This window comes from Stylophora pistillata, chromosome 2, assembly GCF_964205215.1.
Source record: "Stylophora pistillata chromosome 2, jaStyPist1.2, whole genome shotgun sequence".
Lineage (NCBI taxonomy): Eukaryota > Metazoa > Cnidaria > Anthozoa > Scleractinia > Pocilloporidae > Stylophora > Stylophora pistillata.
The window spans coordinates 27929697-27944314 of NC_142520.1; the positions used below are offsets into that span (position 1 = coordinate 27929697).

At 39.0% G+C, this 14618-nt stretch overlaps 1 protein-coding gene and 1 pseudogene across 1 annotated transcript in view; both read left to right on the forward strand.

Moving 5' to 3' along the window:
- The window catches only part of LOC148738154 (uncharacterized), a 73268-nt gene that overhangs the window by 24776 nt on the left and 33874 nt on the right, over positions 1-14618 (forward strand). The window lies entirely within an intron of this gene.
- LOC148738155 (cyclic GMP-AMP synthase-like receptor 3 pseudogene) lies at positions 10444-11890 on the forward strand (annotated as a pseudogene).

The window sequence follows — 14618 nt, forward strand, 5'->3', positions numbered from 1 at the left end:
GGCAAGCCGAATGTTTCGAATTTTGCTTGAAGGGAGGGGTAAGTCGAAAAAATAAAAATAAAAAAGTTAAGAAATCTCTCATAACTGTGGGGCTCATTCGATAAGAACTTTTGCACAACAATTTTGAGAGATAAAATTCGATATTTTTTGATTTTATAACCGCTACAGAAGTTTCCTCGGGACCCTTACCTTAGGATGTCGAGTGACGTGCTTAGTTTGTGCGTTACCTGATAGAAATGAAGTTTAATCATAATTCGTTGAAATTTTGATTGGAACCAAAAGGCAAGAAAAGTAACATTTTTTAATGTTACTTTTCCAAGAATGAAAGAATGAATCTGGAACAGGCAGGTGTGAGGAGAACACAGGCACTGCACATTCCTGCTATGCTGAAGCAGAGATGTTTAATGAAACTGACCGTAGAAAGAAAAAAATATTCAAAGCAGCTGTAAATCATGATCATTTGAGATATCAACGGAAGTAAAAGCGAGCATCGCTGAGTTTCCTTTGCTTTTAAACGACAGTGAAACTGACCGAAAATGACATTATTACCTTGGCCTGGGAGCAGGCCCACTTCAAGTTAGCGCTTAGCAAGAACGTAACTTCGGCCGTAAGAAAGAATTAGGACTTCAGCAACGTAAGCCGGCGAGATGTTTGCCGGGAAGTCTAGCACTGATTAGTGCCGGACCTGTGGCAAACCTTTTCCCGACTCGTCTCAAATCCTCCGAGAAACACTTGTCCTTCAGTGCTGGTAATGAGAGCCTGGCCACAGGATGTTATCACTTACAAACTGTTGGTGGACGTGGATCAAAGGCTTAGGTACCAGTTTTAACTGAGGCACTGTCTTAAAAGAGGCACAGTCAGTAAAAATCAGATATGATCGTCAAAATCGCGGTAACAGCCAAAAAATCGATTTCGCTCATACTTTCTATATTGATAGACCCTTGTACCAAAATAACCAAAACAGGGTTAGTTTTTTCTAATCTTTTTCTATTTTGAGAGTAATTAAATAAAAATGGTCGAGTGCGGATCGAGCCAAGTTTCGATATCGAAATATCGAAATTCTCTCATATTCATGGCTTTCAAGCGTAAGTCGAAAATTATCTGTGAATTTTTCTTTACAATAACATCATAGTTAGGGCCTTGAATAATTCATTGCGGACATGAAAAGCAGATATCTTCTCGTTATAAATATTTTAGGATTTTTTTTTCTCGATGACACCCTGCGCCTGTTTTTCAATAGCTCTATGGTACCCTTAAACAGCTGCCAAAAACGCTTGTTGTTACGCGAAGGAGAACCCAATAACTATATTGCAGATAGAGTTCAAGGATAGACGTTCTCAGATATACTTTCAATTTTTTGGGATAATTTTTGGTTTTGCAGTAACCCTTGTTTGAAGTTTGCTTATTTTCGAGATTTGCTGCAGCCGCCATATTGAAGTTTCAACTAACTTGGCCATCAAGAAACAATTGATGGCATGTCGAAAAGTACATTTGAAGCTAAAACATGATAAGGTAACTTAAGATAAGACTTGGTTTTTGTTTCTTATCTAGAAAATTAATTAAATTGGTGGTAGACTCTGGCAGATTTTTGCTTGTTGTCAGTTTGTTTACACAAGACATTTGGTGACTACTGTACCAAAAAGTTGCGTTTTGTTGATACCTTCGGTTTCGGTTCCAAATCTACTTTCTGGGCATTTAAGTTAGTAGTTTTACTTTTCAGAATGTACAATCTACGAAAACTGCGGCTTTTCCATGCTAAACACTGATCAAATAATAAATAATTTAAACTATGTAGCGTGTGAAACAACCTGTGTCTATAATGTATCCGTCGGCAGACCGTCGGCACGCATGTTTGATGACAGCTACCGATATTTAATTGAACATTATAATAGTAATAGTAGTTGGGGATTTCTTCAGTATTACATATTCTATTTATAAATCGGGTTCGAAGTGACGGTTAATTAATGATGAATTATACATCATAGTAGTTATAGTAGTTGGGGATTTCTTACTGCGCATTTTCGGGTTGGAAGCGATGGGTCATAAATCATAAATTGTAAAGTTTACGATTTTCATTCATTTTATGATATGTTATAACAAATTTTTTGGTATTCAGCACGTGCACGTTCTTACGAGCTTTGTCGTAAGCTCTTTTGTGTTCAACGTGAATAAATAAACTCACTTACTTAATTACGCTTGTCCAAAGATCAGTATCACTGGCATGAGGAAGTTCGCTGATTTAAACCTTATTAATATTTTAAAAAGCAGGATATGTCCAAGTTTTATTCATTTAGTTATGTCTGCAAGGTTTAACTGAACGTAATCGTACGTATCCTACTCCAGTAACAGTTCTTTTCGTCTGGTTGCGTGACACTGTGAAGTGTGAATTTTGGAGTTGTCAATTTCAATTTTCTCTGAGAACTTTTCAGAAAATTGTCTTATAAGATTGCGTCATTGAAACAATAAACCTTTCTCAAGCATCGCTTTTACGTTTTTATTGATGGTCGAGAGAATGTGGACCTGATCTAAGATGGGAGAATCAATCTCGTCAGGGACTCCCCCTCGTATCTTGCAACAGGAATATTACATGCCATAAATAAAACAGTTGAAGATTATTGGATGTGACACGGAAATTGAGGTTATTTTAGCAAGGAGTACTCTCTGATGTTTTCGTAGTAACACGCTTTGCCTGTTCAAGCGTCAATAGTGTTACAAAAATTCCCAGACACTGTAGAACAAATGATGGCCATGTTCTTGTCATGGCAAGGGTTATTATAGCAATCTTTTATGAAATTCCAAAGGAACAAATAAGCGAGGTTCCGAAAAAATTATTTGAGCGTATGCCAAAAAAGAATTAAGGCGATCTGCTAAATAATGCTTCCATAATATCTCTTCCTTATTTTATGATGAAGAGTAGCTTTAATTTTGTTGATGAAAAAGTCTCCGCGAGAATCTAATCTATCTTACACTAAGGGTGTTTTTAGGTTACCGTATTGCATGGTAATCTACTGTCAGTAAACGACCACCAAGGAGTGAATATCGTTTACACCATAATATACGTTAATATCAACTGATAAAAGGACAGCAGTATTGAAACTTATTCAAACAGTATTCAAACTTTAGGTACTGGAAAGTACTGAAAACCAGTGCAAGCCATGACGCTTGACGAGAAGAGTCTATTTATTTACATTTCTGTTTGTGTTGATAGAATTTTGTGCTCCAAAGGGGCCATTACCCCTACGCGCAGTGGTTGAACGGTTTGGACAGAGTTTTGTAGCCGGCCGTGTCCACTTTCACCCGTGTTCGGATCTCGCAGATGAGAAGTTGGAACTAGAATGAAGTGTATTTCACTGGCAAGAACACGGAAAATCATCATCCGTACAAAATACAATTGCTGGCAGTCAATTTTTCTTTGTTATTCTATTTACTTTTTTTTTATATAGAATCAAAACGAATTTGGCTGGTTTATATAAGCTATTCAAACGTTATTAGTTTAAGCATATCAAACATTTGAATTTTATTCAAACGCTAATAGTATCAAGCGATTAATTCTCTCTATAAGAGCTATAATTTATTTCCAGTTTATAATATTACTTGACCTCACTAATGTCAGATCAAGAGCCACGCCTCCAGGGATGTTCGAAAAATGGAAAAGACGCGGTGAAATTGACGCTAAAGTGTGGGCTTTTATGGTACACTGTAAAAGTAAGAAAATAAATAGGTTTAGATTGAAAGGAAGTTGCTTTATGGTGATTTCTTTTTGTTCAAATTCAAACTGCCAAAAATCCTAACTACGTGTCCACGTCTATGAATAATTGGCAATATGTTGATCATTACGTGATATTCTTGTTGCTTGTCGAGAGATAGGTAGCCTTTCCTGAGCAGGTCAAGCAAAAAGCAAATCTTTGGGACTATAACATTCAACTTTAGAATGTCACTATGTTTAAAAAAACTTGGGCTCATTCTTTGCACGCAATTGATATGTGGGTCTTTTAAAAATTACTTCTCCCAACATTAAAAAGAGTGCAGTCACGGCTTCGATGATGCCTGTTACTCAATTGCGTGACAGATCAGACAAGTGATCGAACCGCGTTGAACGGTCCTCGATTGTTGCAATGTATAAGTTGTTTTTATGTCTACCAGCGCAACACCGAAAAGTGTTCTCATAGGAAACGTCACCAAAATGAAGCCGACTTACTTAGCAAAGGTCGCTTGTGAAAAGGAGAAAGCAGAATTTAGCACAAAACAAACTAACATGTCATGACGAGCCAAACACGTAAAGACGAGGTCAAGAGGAGAGTCACAGCAGATTTTGTAAACGTTTCTCGACGCATTTCTGTTAAGTGTACCTCTACATTTTGCTCTGATGCATATTTAACTTATTCCATTTATTTTGCTTCGCTTAACAATTTAGAGGAGCTTTACATTGGAAACTTTTCATTGCAACCATGTGAAGTGTTAATTACTTCAAAATGGCGGATATTGAAAATTGGTTTACTTCAGGAATGTCGTCTTGTTATACAGATACAAAAGATCCCAGGGAAATAAAACGGTAGAAAGTTGAAGCTATCCTTGAACCTGGCTCAGCAGATTTCCTGGTCGATTTCATTGCGTACCGCGGGCATTTTTGGCACGTTTGTTTGAAGTACCAACGAATCTATTTCAAAACAGCTGTAGGTACACTTGAAAAAAAAAAAAAAACATATTTTATTTTTAAGGAAAGGTTATGAGTTGGTTGTGCTGCCAATCAATTGCAGAAGCATCAGACGAATAGGATTAGTGTGAAACTAATTTAAAACTCACGATGAACTGACTCGACAGCGCCACGAATTATGACAATTTCAAAGGTTTCGTTGAAGAAAATAGTGTCAACCGTTTTAAGTAGATTTCTCCTATACAAGCGAGAATTTTAACAAACAGACATTGCTGTCATCTGTATGGGACTAAAGCCTACCAATGGACAAAGTATGGGCGAAATTGAATTTTGAGCTGTGTCGGCGATTTCTCTAATTTTTACTGACATTTACTCTTAAAAGGTGGATAGCTTTCCACAGATCACCAAATACTATCAACGTGTAGTACACTTGAAGTTCTTACAGACGGGAGGAAGAAAGGTTTGTTCACTACCTTTTTCGGAGAAACCTTTTGAAAATTTGTGAGACGTTTCTTTTCTCTCGCGAAAATAATTTCCTTTGTGTCATACACAAAGAACAGTTTGTACTTTTATTTTTTTTCACTACAAAGTGTCTGCTCTTCGATTTAATTAACCCCCAGCATTCCTTAGGCAGATAATTAATCACTCTTGGTGGCATCTTAAGACAGCGTTTCTTTCACGTTTAGAAACTCTGCATACTTTGTCTAACACAGCGGTCGACAGGCAACAAACATACAGGAAGTTCACGAACTGTGTATTGTTATGATTGACAAACGAGACGAGAAACGATTAGAGAAAGAGTACGAAACTAATAAAAGAGAATATTATCGTTGTCACTCTGTAATCATACACATTATGACTAACTGCACGGTAAGGAAAATAATTTGGTTTTATCAATTGAGATGGTAATGCAAAGTGGCCACCTTAAACAGTTTAAAAGCTGACGTTTCGAGCGTTAGCCCTTCGTTAGAGCAAATGACAAAGGGCTAACTATCAATGATCGAAACGTCAGCTTTTCAACTCTTTACGGACTCCGAGGCCATCTCACATCATCAACTCAGTTGATAATACCAAATAACCTTGTTACTCACACCGACACAACACAGCAGTTTCTTTAGCAACTTATCCCCTTTGAGCATGAGGAGTTAACGCCATTTAACAATTGGTTCATGCTTTAGTATGCACCATGATCGAGTTATGGAGCACGTCGGAAGTTTGGAGAGCACGAAAGAAGCGTAAGAATGAGTTGCCCGAGGCAATAGCCGAGGGAAACTCTAGCTTCTTGAGTGCTCTCCAAACTTCCCACGTGCTCCATAACTCGATAGTGCACAGCTAAAAGCATGGACCAATTGTTTTAGAACATAGCCGGTGGAATTGTGCATCAAACCCGACGCAAAAATCTTTTGTTGTTAGCCATAGCCTAAGGATGTGAATATATATGTTTAAGTATGTATAGTTTCTTAACACACGATTATCCTAAGTGGAACGTTTTTATTATATTTGTATATTTTTATTATTAAGATTTTCAAATTATTTTAACCATGAATTTTGTTTCTTGTATATTATACACGTAATTCAGTCTTCGGATTGCGAGGTGTTTCTTTTTAATAAACGAGTTATCCATCCAAAAACGGGGAACAAAATCAAGTGAAGCGAATCGTGACGGCGCTGATGCCGAGTCTCCTTTCCCGTTGTTTTTCTCTTTTTCTGCCTCATTTAAAAACTTTAGCCCAAGGGAAAAGGTCAGAAAATTTTCTTCGTTTTGGGACAAGTGGGCCGAGTCTCTGTTTGAAGCCATTATTTCGCGAAATATGTTATTTTTCTCCGCGCTAACAGTGGCCACTCGCGCGAAAAAAAGAAATTCTGGCGCAGCGACCTGCTCACGCTATCAGCGTGCACTATCGGGATTTTTAGCACGCTTACGTATACTGAATTTGATTGCGCGGCTCTGCTAGCTATGTTCTAATGCAGTGTGGGTCATTTTGTCGGGATCAGTAATGTGTATGTTTTGAAATACTGTTTTTGGAGACAAGGTCATAACGACACATAAATTCGAAATAGTCATATCTATCATCTTCATCTATAGAGTCTTTTAATTGTTGTAGACCGACTTTATCACAAAGAAAAATATTACTTGTGACTCGATCAACTCTTATCATGATGACAAAAAATACTATGATAGTGACAAGACATACTTCAACGGGTGATTCGATAATTTTTTAATAATGAAAGTGTTTTTTCCGAATTCTTTGCAAGGGGCATATGATTTGAAAACAGGCACTTTCTGTAATTCTTCGAAACTGACCAATTCGACTTTTTTTAGCAGTTTATAAAGGAAGAACAGAGATCTTACCTTTCTATATCCACCTTTTTCTTTATTTAACACAATATCACAAGCTGAGTACAAAAACAAAAGAGCAGTGCCGGGGATTCTCCGACTCGCCTATCATTATGTCACATCTGTCTACTCAAGTCCGTTTCACATTGGTCGTCTGAGTAACGACTCCGTTACAGTTTAAAGAGCGCATTTAAGTGCTCCACTCCTAATCACAACTCCTAGGAAAGCTTCTACCGACGACACTGATTGCAAGCGGCAGATTCTCAACAGGATTTGCTAGGACGGTGTGGGAATTGTTAACATTAGGTAAGATTTCGTGTGTTAGTCTTCGAATTGAATATTAGATTATTTTCCTTCTCTTCGGGAATTTCGATAAGCTTTTGTACTTGTATATGTGGAAAGGAAATCTTAAGAGATCTTCTTCCGAAATCAATGCCTTTCATGTGAGTGTGCCTGGATCGATACTCTGTGACGCTGTGTTCATTCCTGGATATATACACACGAAAGCACCTGTTATTCTTGCGTGTGATCTGGCCGACCTCACAAAACAGGCGGTGGCACTACAGTCTATTTTCGAGATGGTATTCCTCATCCAATTAGACCCGATCTTGGCGCTCCTTTATCTGAATCTTGTGCGTTTGAAATCTCTCGACCTAAATACAAGAAACTGATAATCTGGGCAGTCTACAGAGCACCTGATTTGAATCTGGAAAATTTTTATCAAGATTTAAACACATCTATGTCTTCTCTGCCTGAGAAGACAAAGCTTGTTTTGCTCGGGGATTTCGACATAATTTTTTTATGCTCTGAGATAGATAATGATAAAGCCAAGAAGTGCAAACTTCTCCAGGTGACAAATATTTATCACCGAGACCAACGAGTGATACACCAACGAGAATTCCGGAAAAATCATCAACATTGATTGACTTATTGTTTACTAATACTTCTCATCATGTTATTGACCGAGACGTCATTCCATCACCTCGGTCGTAAAGTGATGAGCGTGATGGAATCACGCTCATCACCATATATCCCAGAAGTGCTCTGGCATTCAGAGTAATGCCTGAGCACTTCTGGGATACATGATCTACTTAGTTTTTCATTCCTGGTTAATATAGGTAAGTGTTGTCTATCCTCTATGGTTCACCCAGGCTGAAGTCCTGACATTCAGTGTAATGCCTGAGTGGTTCTGGGATATATAACATACTTAGTTTTTCATTCATGGTTAATGTAGGGAATTTTTGTCTATCTTTTCTGGTTCACCCAGGCTGAAGTCCTGGTATTCAGTGTAATACCTGAGCACTTCTGGGATATATAACATACTTAGCTTTTCATTCATGGTCAATATAGGTAAGTGTTGTCTATCCTTCCTGGTTCACCCAGGCTGAAGTCCTGGCATTTAGTGTAATGCCTGAGTGCTTCTGGGATATATAACATACTTAGCTTTTCATTCATGGTCAATATAGGAAAGTGTTGTCTATCCTTTCTGGTTCACCCAGGCTGAAGTCCTGGCAAAAAAAAACTTTAAACTTAAACTTTATTTTTATTTAGACACGGTAAATCTATCAGATAGAATGATAGTATTATTACAATTACATTCTACTTTAATCTATATAAACATAATCTAAAATTTAATAGTGAAATAGAAAAAATAAAGAAATTCTGCTTTACATAGATGCCGTGTGTGTTTTGTCGATTCTGACGAAGAAATCGCGACAACCATTTCGAAAAGATTGAAGTGATTGTGCTTGCCGCAATTCAGGGGACAAGCTATTCCAGATAAGCGCGCCGTTATAGCTAAGGCTATTTTTCAGGAAATTGGTGCGGGGCAATGGAACAGCTAGTTTGTTTTCAGAGTTCCTTAGATTATAAGGAGGATCATATTTAGTAAAAAGAGAACCAAGATAGTCGGGCGCAAGACCATGTATAGATTTATAGACCATGGCAGCCACTTGTATTTGTCGCTGAGTATCTAACCGTCTCCAGTTAAGTTGTTCAAAAAGAGGATCAGCGCTTGTGTCATAACTGGAGAAGGTCAGAATAGGGGAAGCCCGGTTTTGCAACTTTTAGAGCTTATTCGAAAGACCCTTGTCACAATGCCCCCAGACCTCGCTGCAGTAATTAAAGTACGGTTGAACTAAGGCATTGAAAACGGACTCCAGAGTGGTTCGGTTAACAAAAGGCCTACAACGTTTAATTGCTCCAATGCCCGATGCGATTTTCTTGGCTATTTTTTCAATGTGCATATTCCATGAAAGGTTTTCGTCTATATGCACACCCAGAGATTTAACCGAGCTAACTTGTTTAATTATGTCACCACCTATGATTAGTTTATGGGAAGTATCGTAAGTACCTATCCTTCGCCGCGATCCAATTAATATGAATTCAGTTTTAGATGAATTTAGAGTCAATTTGTTTGCAGTGAGCCATGTATTAACATTGGATAGATCGTGATTCATAACATCATTGATCATTTCTATGTTGTTACTGGCGAAGGTCAGGTGAGTATCGTCGGCATACAAACGTGCAACTGAATTAGACAGGCAATTAGGAAGATCATTTATGTATAAAACAAAAAGCAAGGGTCCTAGAATTGTTCCTTGCGGAATTCCACAAGTGAGAAATTGACTAATTGAGAGCGAACCATCTACGAAACATTGTTGATTTCGATTATCTAGGTATGACCTAAACCATTCATAAGCGATACCGCGGATGCCATATTCGAATAATTTAGACATAAGAATTGTATGGTCAAAGGTATCAAAAGCCTTTTTTAGGTCGAGAAAAATGGAACAATTATTAGTTTTCCTCGACGTGAGCTCATTTACAATCCTCCAGGTCTGGCGCGAATTGCCTTCGTTTTTATCTAATGCCCTTTTATAATAGAGCTCATTTGCTTTTTTAATTTCGTTATTAACTAGGTTGCGACATTTTTTTAATTTTAGCCAGTCATTAGCATCCTTAGAAAGCGATGCTTTCGATTTAAAAACATCTCTGTCATGCATTCAGTTCTTTAAGTAAGATGTAATCCAAGGTGACTTTGAGGCGCGCGTCCGTTTTACATGAAGTGGGGCATGCTTGTTTACACATTCCAGGAATAGTTGTTTCCATGCAGCCCACATTAAATTAGTATCAGAGTAGCATTCGATGCTACTCTAATCCTGTTGACCTATATCGTTACGAAAGTCCCTCGTTACGAAAGTGATCAGAGTTAAAGTTGATGCCTCTATCAGATTAGAAGCGAAATATGATCAAAGATTTTACCCAAGCAAGCTACTAAGTATCCAGCAGAGAATGCGGAGTAAAAGTGCTGGATACCTAGACTTTTTATTGCTAACGGTGTGAGGCTCGTTATGGGCGGGAGTTTGCGTATCAGAAAATGGCTTAGCCGAGGCAAGGAGAGGAGACGCCTCAAATTTGACGAGGAAACTTCGTGCTTTCTCTGTAAAGTATGTCAAAATTTCTGAGGGGAACATGGACCCGCCACTCAATACGCTTGGTAAAAGATTACGTCGAAGATCAAATCATGGCGTTCTGCAGACAGCACTCCTCTCTTCCAATACTAAAACTGGAGTATATATAGCGGCAGTGTATACGAGAGGCTGAAGACTGAAGCCGCCGATGAAGTAGATGTCACGGTGGTTTTGAAAGCTAGAAGGGGAGAGAATAAAGGCTGATGGTTTCGAAAGAAACTGTTTGGGGTTGCGTCGGTGGGAGTAACGAAATAATTTGGATATATCAACAAAGTTGAAGTGGTACATTGGCCATCGCAACGATTACAAAAGCTGACGTTTCGAGCGTTAGCCCTTCGTCATTCGCTCCGACGAAGGGCTGACGCTCGAAACGTCAGCTTTGGAAATCGTTGCGGTGGCCAATTTACCACTTCAACTTTGTTGATATATCCAAATTATAAGGGGAGAGATTGAGGTTTTCGGATCCGGAATACCTGGGTATGTCCGCATCATGGCAAGAGAAGACTCGGCGTTCCGTAAGTATGCAAGTCGTGAAGGCTATATCGACCCTATGCGCCTTCAAGATGGTTGGTTTAACAGCCTCGTTAACCGAGCAGTGAATGATTTCAATGCTAAATCGCTATTCTCTGAGGTTCGTCTGGTTGTTCGTTACCACGAGCCAGCAATACAGCTGGACATTCTCAGGAAAGGAACTAACGAGAAGCTTTTACCAGTTGATCTCGTTCCTTGTTTCCAAGTCGGGGAGAGCTGCTATGTTACCAAGCCTTACACTGAAGGGAGACATTCTGTGTCTAGTCATGAGCTTCTGTGGAGGCAGTCTTTTTCATTACAGGAAAAGCAAGTCCTGGAGTACATGGACAGAGGTCATGGCTGCAGGCACGAGCTCCTCCGAATCGTGAAAACTTTGGTTAAGAGGCAGGCAACATCTTTACCGCTGGAGTCATACTACTTGAAGACCGCCTTCATGCACTACATAAAGGGAGGAGGTTTGCAGAACTGGGTCAGTGGAGACGCGCTGGGGAACCATTCACGCTGGGCACAAATTTCCTTGGATTTCTTCGAGCACTACAGATTTTTCTGGAGCGGAGAAATCTTCCACACTATTGGTTATCTGGTGTGAACCTCCTGGATGATATCAATCAAATAGTTACCAGAAATATGGCATATCGTCTTCAAGCAATCCTCAATAGTGAGGTAGAAATGAATAATTTCTTTCATAAGAATACGGATAGATCAGTTAAAACACTCCGGAATCTGCTTACTATATACATTGCAGTGCGTTTGATTTTTCTTCAGATAATATACAACTTATTACTGAGTCACTGCAGAAAAGCGATACATATAGGACAACAAGGCAATTTCCATGACCGAGAAGAACGTTGTTTGGTAAGGTTCTCTGAAAAAATCAAAATTGTCTTTTACTGAAGGATAATTCTCGGCTCGTTAAGGCTGTATTAGTCAAAAAAATGTTATGCGTTTTTTCTGGGCCCGTTTCCTATACGCTTTGCCAGCTAAGAAAAGGGACGGATTAGTTTGATGCAGTTTTCTTGCAATAAATATAGCAAATGCAACGGAATTTATGAAGAGTAAAATTTCAACCGCGAAAATTTACCTATTTTGAATAAAACTAGCGTTATAACTGTCCACCTATCCGTATTCCTCGTTATTTTCCATCATTTTTGGCTACAATAAAAACTTTTGTACGCCCAGTGGACATTACTTTCTTTGCTGGAAATAACGGTATCCTGCCCTTCGATTTTCTGGTGCTTTGGAGTGGCCTGTTATGGAAGCTTATAAAACCTGGTTTTTAAAAATACAGCTTAATTTTATAGATTTCTTTTTATGGAAAATGGGAATTCCATGCCCTTCGAAATCATGTGCCAAGTTACACGTCGGGGTAGAAGTAATTCAATTCACATTGGGGCTTTCATGGCATACGCGATGGAAGGCAAGAGAGAAATAAACTAATATAAAGCAGGTCGAGTGTCGTGGGTCAAAAGAAAAAGGTGGGGGGGGGGGGAATGGAGACAGGTGGAGGTCTCTCTTTCATTATCCCAGGTTCAAGGATTCTTTCAATATTGTGTTTGATATGTCATATTTCAAAATGACTCTTTCTAAAAAACAACATCAATTACACGCACCATAGCTGTACGCATCATTTGCTCGCCAGCTAACAAATTTCATAACAAGCGAGTCTGATTTCGTTACCCTAGTTCTTTTGAGATAGAATAAATATATGAAAATCATATATTTTGAACTGCGGTATTTGATACGTATGATGGACGATCCTCGCAGTAGATAGCGCTATTTGAGCAATAGCGAAATTCAGACCTGAAAAAAATCAGGCCTGTACGGGACTCGAACCACTGACCTCTGCGATACTAGTGCAGCGCTCTAACCAATTGAGCTAACAAGCCAACTGAGAGCAGGCCGTTAAGTTGATTCGTAATGAACCCGTGAAAGTGATAAATGAGATAGAATAAATATATGAAAATCATATATTTTGAACTGCGGTATTTGATACGTATGATGGACGATCCTCGCAGTAGATAGCGCTATTTGAGCAATAGCGAAATTCAGACCTGAAAAAAATCAGGCCTGTACGGGACTCGAACCACTGACCTCTGCGATACTAGTGCAGCGCTCTAACCAATTGAGCTAACAAGCCAACTGAGAGCAGGCCGTTAAGTTGATTCGTAATGAACCCGTGAAAGTGATAAATGAGATAGAATAAATATATGAAAATCATATATTTTGAACTGCGGTATTTGATACGTATGATGGACGATCCTCGCAGTAGATAGCGCTATTTGAGCAATAGCGAAATTCAGACCTGAAAAAAATCAGGCCTGTACGGGACTCGAACCACTGACCTCTGCGATACTAGTGCAGCGCTCTAACCAATTGAGCTAACAAGCCAACTGAGAGCAGGCCGTTAAGTTGGTTAGAGCTCAATTGGTTAGAGCGCTGCACTAGTATCGCAGAGGTCAGTGGTTCGAGTCCCGTACAGGCCTGATTTTTTTCAGGTCTGAATTTCGCTATTGCTCAAATAGCGCTATCTACTGCGAGGATCGTCCATCATACGTATCAAATACCGCAGTTCAAAATATATGATTTTCATATATTTATTCTATCTCATTTATCACTTTCACGGGTTCATTACGAATCAACTTAACGGCCTGCTCTCAGTTGGCTTGTTAGCTCAATTGGTTAGAGCGCTGCACTAGTATCGCAGAGGTCAGTGGTTCGAGTCCCGTACAGGCCTGATTTTTTTCAGGTCTGAATTTCGCTATTGCTCAAATAGCGCTATCTACTGCGAGGATCGTCCATCATACGTACCTAGTTCTTTTGGCGTCAATCTATTTCGATCATCTCCTTAACCTTGGCCTTTGTTAATTCTTTATTCTTTCTGACCCAATCGTTGATGAAGTCCTTTAGTCTCCTCTCGCTCAGTTGCCCTTCGAAATACAAATATACTGGAAAATAGTGCAGAGGTCACCTTTTAAGCTCTTCAGACACCTTTTACAGGCAAGCCCCTAAGGAGTTAGGGGCAAAAAAGGCCTTCATCTATAAATATCTAGTTTGGAAGATTATAATTTCGTAATGGCACTCTACCTGTTTGGCGTTGAGAAGGTTTATTTTTCCCGAATTCATGATGATTACTACTTGAAAGACAGAAACTTCCACGTTATCATTTTCTTCCATAAGAGATGTCACGCGATGCTCACCAAATCGCGCGCTTCCCCATCTTTTTGTATAGCGTCACGTAATTTTTCGGTATAGGCTGTTCCAAAGATTAGGCATGTGTCATGAAATTTAAATTTGATATGTACTTTCAAGCTGTAACGCCATTTTAGGGCCTTTTTCGAACCATTCGTGTGAGCAAAGCATAGTCACTAGCTTGGTGTCTAGCTATTTTAATAACACTATGACTACGTCAAGAAAGAACAATCACCGTGGTCAAATCAAGTTAGCGTATTTAATTTTTATCATCTACGTGTTGGTGGAATTTAGAATTTTTCTGTTAGAAGTAGGAGGGTCTCAATGGGGTTAACCGTTAGCCGTAATACGGCCAAAAAAGTTATCTGCTAAGCGTGAAGATTGACAGATTAAATGCCTCTTGAATAAAATTGTAGGGCAGTCGTATTTCCAT